Raw genomic sequence first — 9,160 nt, 5'->3', positions numbered from 1 at the left:
ACCAAGCCACGATTGGCAGGGGACGGGCATAAAAGCTTGAGCATGATGTTCAAATTTATGTTGGGCTATGGTTGGGCAATTTATCCCAATGTCCTCCATTCTCAAAACCTTTCATTGCTGCCTTCGGTGTATATAATTAGGCCAATGCATACCATGCATGAAAACAACCCGTGGAAGTGCGGGTAGTTTCTTCTTATAAGCTGTTTGTACCAACCGATCGACCTCTAAATGATGATATATAGAGCGAAGAAGTACATGTAACTGATGTAGTATTGTATATTATATAAGGCTGGTGACCTAGTTATTGCTAAGATGGAAGGGGTGGGCCAATTACTGAAAGGTTTGTTCCAATGAGAACCAGGAATCAATAAAATTTGGAATTTGGATACTAGTTGCGTAGGTAAGGTTATTATTGCTGAAGGATTGTGATTGTATTTCAGACTGTCTTTATTAAGAAACACCTTGTTTTGCCTTTATTATAATGTACTCTGCTAAGATGAATGCTAGTATAACATATACAAACCAGATGATTCCCATTAAGTACAATGTGTGTACACCCAAATTAATTGACAGCAACGTAGCACACGCAAACAGGTGTGTATATATCATTCAACTGTTTGAGAGTATGATAGTGTAGGATGGATGCATGCAACACGAGTCATCGTGCTGTTTAAACCGGCAACAAGATCCACCGGTCTGGTCCGAGTACATGTTTGTTCAACTGTTTGACTGGTCGCGGGCACTCGACACCGGTCCAGTCGATGAAGTCAACCATATCAACTTACACATGGGATAGCCATGCAGAGGGAAGTGTCGTGGCCAAAGGGGCGGTGGGACACCATGGATGGCTCCCGGAAGCTTCGAATAGGGAACGAGAGATGACATAGGCTTGTGCTGTGGCGACTTGGAATTCAACTCGTCTCGTGAGACACGAGATAACGAGTTGCGTTGCGTGCGAAGCTGCATATTTTTCTTGGAAAATGCAAGCTGCAGGTGAGTAGCGTGAGGGAGGGAAAGTCACCTTCTACTCCCGAGACGAGAATAAGGATCGTGGAAGTAGTACATGTGCTACTCACCTGCAGCTCGTATGAACATTCAAAAATCAGCTTCGAATATCTACTCCCGAACATTTTTAAACTTAATGAACAAAATTTATATTATAAAACATCTTTAAAAAGATGAATAAGTATTGAATTTGACAAACATTTTTTGAAAATCAATGTACAAGTTTCGTATTTGATGCACATTTTATAATCATTGGACATATTTTGAATCCAATGAACATTTTAAAATCAAACGGACGAAAATTAAATTTGATGAACATTTTTTGGATTTGATGAACAAAGAAATGTTTGCGGATTTAAAAATAAAATTCACATGAAAATGGTGAACAGGGAAATAAGAAAATGGCAAACGGAAAAGAAAAGGGAAAGAAAGAACAAAAAAGAAGTAGAAACAACACATGGAGATGGGCCTGCCCAAATGATACCCGCTCGAGAGGGGGGGGGGGGGGATACGCACTACGTCGAAGCCTGTCGGGCTGCAAAAACAAAATCCCACTGCAGTTAGCTTCAAGTTCAGATATCAGGGAACCCTTAAAAATGATATCAGCGAACCCAATGTTTGTGCGTGCGAGGAGCAGCAGCTGGTCGTTTTGTTTGGTGCCACATCGCCCAACGAGGGAGGGGATGGTGCTCGGCGAAGCTATAAGGAGGAGGGAGTGGCGTAGGTTACAACTCATACTTTTCTCGACCTTTTGACAAAGATCAAATGTAGTATCTGTTTTTATTAATTTAATATCTGATATGTGGATCATGTGCCCACAATAATATTAAATTTATTTTTTATGGAGGAGAGCCCATCATAGTGGCAACACCATCCTCCTTGGTACGCCTGCTACACCACTTTCCTTTTTCATTTTTTTAGTTAAACTACAAAATTGGTGTGCATGGCAGTAACCACCTGCTGTTCTCGTTTTATTATACTTTCTCATTTCACGAAAAGCCTTTGGTTTTTGAAAGCTTCCCATTCCGGTTTTCTCCGGTTCGCAGAAAGCACATGGTTTATGGTTGATTCTTTCTTTCCTTTTCTGTTACATTTTTCCTTTTTTCCTTTTATTTTATCTTTTATTTTTGAAAAGACTCAAACTTTTTCAAATTCGATGATTTTTTTAGAAAATCTATGAACTTATTTACAATTCGATGAACTTTTTCTAATTTGATGATTTCATATTTTAGTTTTGATGAAACTTTTAAAATTCTATTATATTTAAAAATATATGAAAATGTTTCCAAATTTAATGAACTTTTTGAATGTGACTTTTTTTAATTCGATGATGTTTTTTTTTGAAAAACAATGTTTCCAAATCCGATTAACCTTTTTAAATCTATTAAACTTTTTGAAATCTATGAATATTTTTTCAAATTTGTGCACATTTTTTAATTCATGAACTTGTTTGATTTTTAGTTTTTTTTTTAAAGTCAAGTTGACCATTCATATGTTTTTCAAAATCTATGAACTCCACCACATGCTATATGTTATGTGTGATGCATATAGTGGAAGAATATGTTCTTGCATATAAGTGCTTGTCAAAGAGTCATCATGAAATACTGAAATGTACATCAAACTGCACCAGATCCCAATACAATCTGTGTTTCAGCCCAAAACCTTTACACCCGCAAGAATAGCGTTTGCTTGTAAGGCTGCTCTTCCTGCTGTGTCGATGGTCTGGGCGCGGCGAGGCGTTACCTCGTGACATTGCTTTTCCACTATCGTGATAGAAATATTGAGCATAGATGGGACTCACTCGATCATGCATTCAGACTTTTACACTACTGAAATGAATCAAGATTCAAGAGAAGGTACCAACTCTTTTACATTCAGCCTTTCCGTTCTTGGAAGATGTAGCCACCAATTCCGAGATGAGTTTTTTTATCAACCAGTGCAAACGATGGATGTCAACTAGGAGAAGGCAACTTAGTGCTTGAGTGAAGGAACTTTTAGTCAAGTGTTGTGTGCTTGGTGGTGGAGGCGATAGGAAATACACAAAGGAGAGGGTTCAGGGTTTGCGACGGCGATGGGTGGAAGCGCGCGGGTGTGACCCCGTCATATATCCGGACATAAACCCTACGTATGTGTTTGATCAACACTTAAGGAGTCTTCCTCAGTTGGTTTCATTCCGAACGGAGGAAGTATGTGTGATGCATGTTGGGGAACGTCGCAAGGGAAACAAAAATTTTCCTACGCACGAAGACCTATCATGGTGATGTCCATCTACGAGAGGGGATGAGTGATCTACGTACCCTTGTAGATCGTACAGCAGAAGCGATTAGAGATCGCGGTTGATGTAGTGGAACGTCCTCACGTCCCTCGATCCGCCCCGCGAACAATCCCGCGATCAGTCCCACGATCTAGTACCGAACGGACGGCACCTCCGCGTTCAGCACACGTACAGCTCGACGACGATCTCGGCCTTCTTGATCCAGCAAGAGAGACGGAGAGGTAGAAGAGTTCTCCGGCAGCGTGACGGCGCTCCGGAGGTTGGTGATGATCTTGTCTCAGCAGGGCTCCGCCCGAGCTCCACAGAAACACGATCTAGAGGAAAAACTATGGAGGTATGTGGTCGGGCAGCCGTGAGAAAATCGTCTCAAATCTGCCCTAAAAGCCCCATATATATAGGAGGAGGGAGGGGGACCTTGCCTTGGGGTCCAAGGGAACCCCAAGGGGTCGGCCGAGCCAGGGGGGAGGACTCTCCCCCCCCAAACCGAGTCCTACTTGGTTTGGTGGGAGGGAGTCCTTCCCCCTTCCCACTTCTCCCTCTTTTTTTTTTCTTCCTTTGATTTTTTCTTCCTTGGCGCATAGGATTTGGTGGGCTGTCCCACCAGCCCACTAAGGGCTGGTGTGACCCCCACAAATACCTATGGGATTCCCCGGAGTGGGTTGCCCCCCTCCGGTGAACTCCTGGAACCCATTCGTCATTCCCGGTACATTCCCGGCAACTCCGAAAACCTTCCGGTAATCAAATGAGGTCATCCTATATATCAATCTTTGTTTCCGGACCATTCCGGAAACCCTCGTGACGTCCGTGATCTCATCCGGGACTCCGAACAACATTCGGTAACCAACCATATAACTCAAATACGCATAAAACAACGTCGAACCTTAAGTGTGCAGACCGTGCGGGTTCGAGAACTATGTAGACATGACCCGAGAGACTCCTCGGTCAATATCCAATAGCGGGACCTGGATGCCCATATTGGATCCTACATATTCTACGAAGATCTTATCGTTTGAACCTCAGTGCCAAGGATTCGTATAATCCCGTATGTTATTCCCTTTGTCCTTCGGTATGTTACTTGCCCGAGATTCGATCGTCAGTATCCGTATACCTATTTCAATCTCGTTTACCGGCAAGTCTCTTTACTCGTTCCGTAATACAAGATCCCGCAACTTACACTAAGTTACATTGCTTGCAAGGCTTATGTGTGATGTTGTATTACCGAGTGGGCCCCGAGATACCTCTCCGTCACACGGAGTGACAAATCCCAGTCTTGATCCACACTAACTCAACTAACACCTTCGGAGATACCTGTAGAGCATCTTTATAGTCACCCAGTTACGTTGCGACGTTTGATACACACAAAGCATTCCTCCGGTGTCAGTGAGTTATATGATCTCATGGTCATAGGAATAAATACTTGACACGCAGAAAACAGTAGCAACAAAATGACACGATCAACATGCTACGTCTATTAGTTTGGGTCTTAGTCCATCACGTGATTCTCCTAATGACGTGATCCAGTTATCAAGCAACAACACCTTGTTCATAATCAGAAGACACTGATTATCATCGATCAACTGGCTAGCCAACTAGAGGCATGCTAGGGACGGTGTTTTGTCTATGTATCCACACATGTAAATGAGTCTTCATTCAATACAATTATAGCATGGATAATAAACTATTATCTTGATACAGGAATTATAATAATAACTATACATTTATTATTGCCTCTAGGGCATAATTCCAACAATGCATATAGTGGAAGAATATCTTCTTGCATATAAGTGCTAGTCAAAGGGTTATCGTGAAATACTTAAATGTACACCAAACTCCGTTAGATCCCTGAAGTAGAATGTGGCATCATCGATCGGAACCTTTACACCCGCAAGAACAACGTTGGCTTGTAAGGCTGCTCTTCGTGTCGTGCCGGTGGCCTGGGCGCGGCGAGGCGTTACCTCGCGACATTGCTTTTCCACTGCCGTGACAGAAATATTGAGCACATATGGGACTCACTCGATCATGCATTCAGACTTCCTTACACTACTGAAATGAATCGAGATTCAAGAGAAGGTACCAACTCTTTTACTTTGAGGCTTTTCGTTCTTGGAATATGTAGCCACAATTTGCGAGAGGATTTTTGTATCAACCGATGCAAATGATGGTTGTCAACTGGGAGAGGGCAGTCCAGTGCTTGAGTGTAGGAACTTTTAGCCGAGTGTTTTGTGCTTGGTAGTGGAGGCGATAGGAAATACACAAAGGAGCGGGTTCAGGGTTCGCGGCAGCGATGGGTGGAAGTGCGCGGGTGTGACCCCGTCATATAGTCGGACGTGAATCCTACCATACGTGTGTGATCAACACTTAACGTGTCTTCCTCAACTGGTTTCATTCCACAGGATAGCCTAGAATGAGCTATCGAGACACAAGTTTTTTAGCGTGTGAGCTAGCCCAATTAGAACTAAGCTTGGCTCAAGACACAAATAAGGCCAATAAAGGACCTCACCACAGCCTATTTATGTCTAGGTCCAAGCCCGATCTGAATCGAGCCATGATGAGTGTGGGACGAGCCCACAGGCTCAAGCTTCATGTCCAGATTTACGTGGGATTATGCTCGGACAATTTATCCCGATGCCTTCTATTCTTAAAACTTCTCATGGTGTATGTAATCAAACCTATATGTATCATGCATTCAGATCCGTGTGCACTTTGCATATATTTACGTCCTCCTCCTCGACGTAGTCGCGGATGAGGTTGAAGCGTCGTTTGATGTGTCTGGTCTTCTTGTGAAACCTTGGTTCCTTTGCTAAGGCAATGGCACCAGTGTTGTCACAGAACAAGGTTATTGGATCCAGTGCACTTGGCACCACTCCAAGATCCGTCATGAACTGCTTCATCCAGACACCCTCCTTAGCCGCCTCCGAGGCAGCCATGTATTCCGCTTCACATGTAGAATCTACTACGACGCTTTGCTTGGAACTGCACCAGCTTACTGCACCCCCATTAAGAATAAATACGTATCCGGTTTGCGACTTAGAGTCGTCCGGATCTGTGTCAAAGCTTGCATCGACGTAACCTTTTACGGCGAGCTCTTCGTCACCTCCATACACGAGAAACATCTCCTTAGTCCTTTTCAGGTACTTTAGGATATTCTTGACCGCTGTCCAGTGATCCACTCCTGGATTACTCTGGAACCTGCCTACCATACTTATGGCCAGGCTAACATCCGGTCTAGTGCACAGCATCGCATACATGATAGAGCCTATGGCTGAAGCATAGGGGACGGAGCGCATATGCTCTCTATCTTCATCAGTTGCTGGGCACTGAGTCTTACTCAATCTCGTACCTTGTAACACTGGCAAGAACCCTTTCTTGGACTGTTCCATTTTGAACCTCTTCAAAACTTTATCAAGGTATGTGCTTTGTGAAAGTCCTATCAGGCGTTTTGATCTATCCCTATAGATCTTAATGCCTAGAATGTAAGCAGCTTCTCCTAGGTCCTTCATAGAGAAACTTTTATTCAAGTAACCTTTTATGCTCTCCAAAAGCTCTACGTTGTTTCCAATCAGTAATATGTCATCCACATATAATATTAGAAACGCCACAGAGCTCCCACTCACTTTCTTGTAAATACAAGATTCTCCAACCACTTGTATAAACCCAAATGCTTTGATCACCTCATCAAAGCGTTTGTTCCAACTCCGAGATGCTTGCACCAGTCCATAAATGGATCGCTGGAGTTTGCACACCTTGTTAGCATTTTTAGGATCGACAAAACCTTCGGGTTGCATCATATACAACTCTTCCTTAAGGAAACCGTTAAGGAACGCCGTTTTGACATCCATCTGCCAAATTTCATAATCGAAAAATGCAGCTATTGCTAACATGATTCTGACGGACTTAAGCATCGCTACGGGAGAGAAAGTCTCATCGTAGTCAATTCCTGGAACTTGTGAAAAACCCTTTGCCACAAGTCGAGCTTTATAAACGGTCACATTACCGTCAGCGTCCGTCTTCTTCTTAAAAATCCATTTGTTCTGAATAGCCTTGCGGCCCTCAGGTAGTATCTCCAAAGTCCATACTTTGTTCTCATACATGGATCCTATCTCGGATTTCATGGCTTCTAGCCATTTGTTGGAATCTGGGCCCACCATTGCTTCTTCATAATTTGCAGGTTCATTGTTGTCTAACAACATGATTGTCAAGACGGGATTACCGTACCACTCTGGAGCAGCGCGTGATCTCGTCGACCTGCGTGGTTCAACAGAAACTTGAACTGGAGTTTCATGATCATCATCATTAACTTCCTCCTCAACTGGCGTCGCAATCACAGGGGTTTCCCCTTGCCCTGCGCCACCATCCAGAGGGATGAGAGGTTCGACAACCTCGTCAAGTTCTATCTTCCTCCCACTCAATTCTCTCGAGAGAAACTCCTTCTCGAGAAAAGTTCCGTTCTTAGCAACAAACACTTTGCCCTCGGATTTGAGATAGAAGGTGTACCCAACTGTCTCTTTTGGGTAGCCTATGAAGACGCACTTTTCCGCTTTGGGTTCCAGCTTTTCAGGCTGAAGCTTTTTGACATAAGCATCACATCCCCAAACTTTAAGAAACGACAACTCTGGCCTTTTGCCATACCATAGTTCGTGTGGTGTCGTCTCAACGGATTTCGATGGTGCCCTATTTAAAGTGAATGCAGCTGTTTCTAATGCATAACCCCAAAACGATAACGGCAAATCAGTAAGAGACATCATAGATCGCACCATTTCTAATAAAGTACGATTACGACGTTCGGACACACCATTACGCTGTGGTGTTCCAGGCGGTGTTAACTGCGAAACAATTCCACATTGTCTTAAGTGAGCACCAAACTCGAAACTCAGATATTCACCCCCACGATCAGACCGTAGGAACTTGATCTTCTTGTTACGATGATTTTCTACTTCACTCTGAAATTGCTTGAAATTTTCAAATGTTTCAGACTTGTGCTTCATTAAGTAGACATAACCATATCTACTCAAATCGTCAGTGAAGGTGAGAAAATAACGATATCCGCCGCGTGCCTCCACGCTCATCGGACCACACACATCGGTATGTATGATTTCCAATAAGTCACTTGCACGCTCCATTGTTCCGGAGAACGGAGTTTTAGTCATCTTGCCCATGAGGCATGGTTCGCACGTGTCAAGTGAATCAAAGTCAAGTGACTTCAAAAGTCCATTAGCATGGAGTTTCTACATGCGCTTTACACCAATATGACCCAAGCGGCAGTGCCACAAAAATATGGCGCTATCATTGTTTACTCTAACTCTTTTGGTCTCAATGTTATGTATATGCGTATCGCTATCGAGATTCAATATGAACAATCCTCTCACATTCGGTGCATGACCATAAAAGATGTTACTCATAGAAATAGAACAACCATTATTCTCAGACTTAAAAGAGTAACCGTCTCGCAATAAACAAGATCCAGATATAATGTTCATGCTCAACGCAGGCACTAAATAACAATGATTTAAGTTCATCACTAATCCCGATGGTAGTTGAAGTGACACGGTGCCGACGGCGATTGCATCAACCTTGGAACCGTTTCCTACGCGCATCGTCACTTCGTCTTTCGCCAGCCTCCGTCTATTCCGCAGTTCCTGCTTCGAGTTGCAAATGTGAGCAACAGAACCGGTATCGAATACCCAGGCACTACTACGAGAGCTGGTTAAGTACACATCAATAACATGTATATCAAATATACCTGATTTTTCTTTGCCCGCCTTCTTATCTGCCAGATACTTGGGGCAATTGCGCTTCCAGTGACCCATACCCTTGCAATAGAAGCACTCTGTTTCAGGCTTAGGTCCAGCCTTGGGTTTCTTCGGTGGATTGGCAACAGGC

The 9,160-nt window shown here is 43.5% G+C and overlaps 1 pseudogene; it reads left to right on the top strand.

Moving 5' to 3' along the window:
• Positions 1 to 1,739: 1,739 nt before the first annotated feature.
• Positions 1,740 to 1,907, top strand: LOC123400463 (annotated as a pseudogene).
• The last annotated feature ends 7,253 nt before the right edge of the window (positions 1,908 to 9,160 follow it).

This window comes from Hordeum vulgare, chromosome 5H (genome assembly GCF_904849725.1).
Source record: "Hordeum vulgare subsp. vulgare chromosome 5H, MorexV3_pseudomolecules_assembly, whole genome shotgun sequence".
Classification (NCBI taxonomy): domain Eukaryota; kingdom Viridiplantae; phylum Streptophyta; class Magnoliopsida; order Poales; family Poaceae; genus Hordeum; species Hordeum vulgare.
Note: the sequence above shows the minus strand (reverse complement) of the source record. Positions and strands in the feature narration are given on the sequence as shown.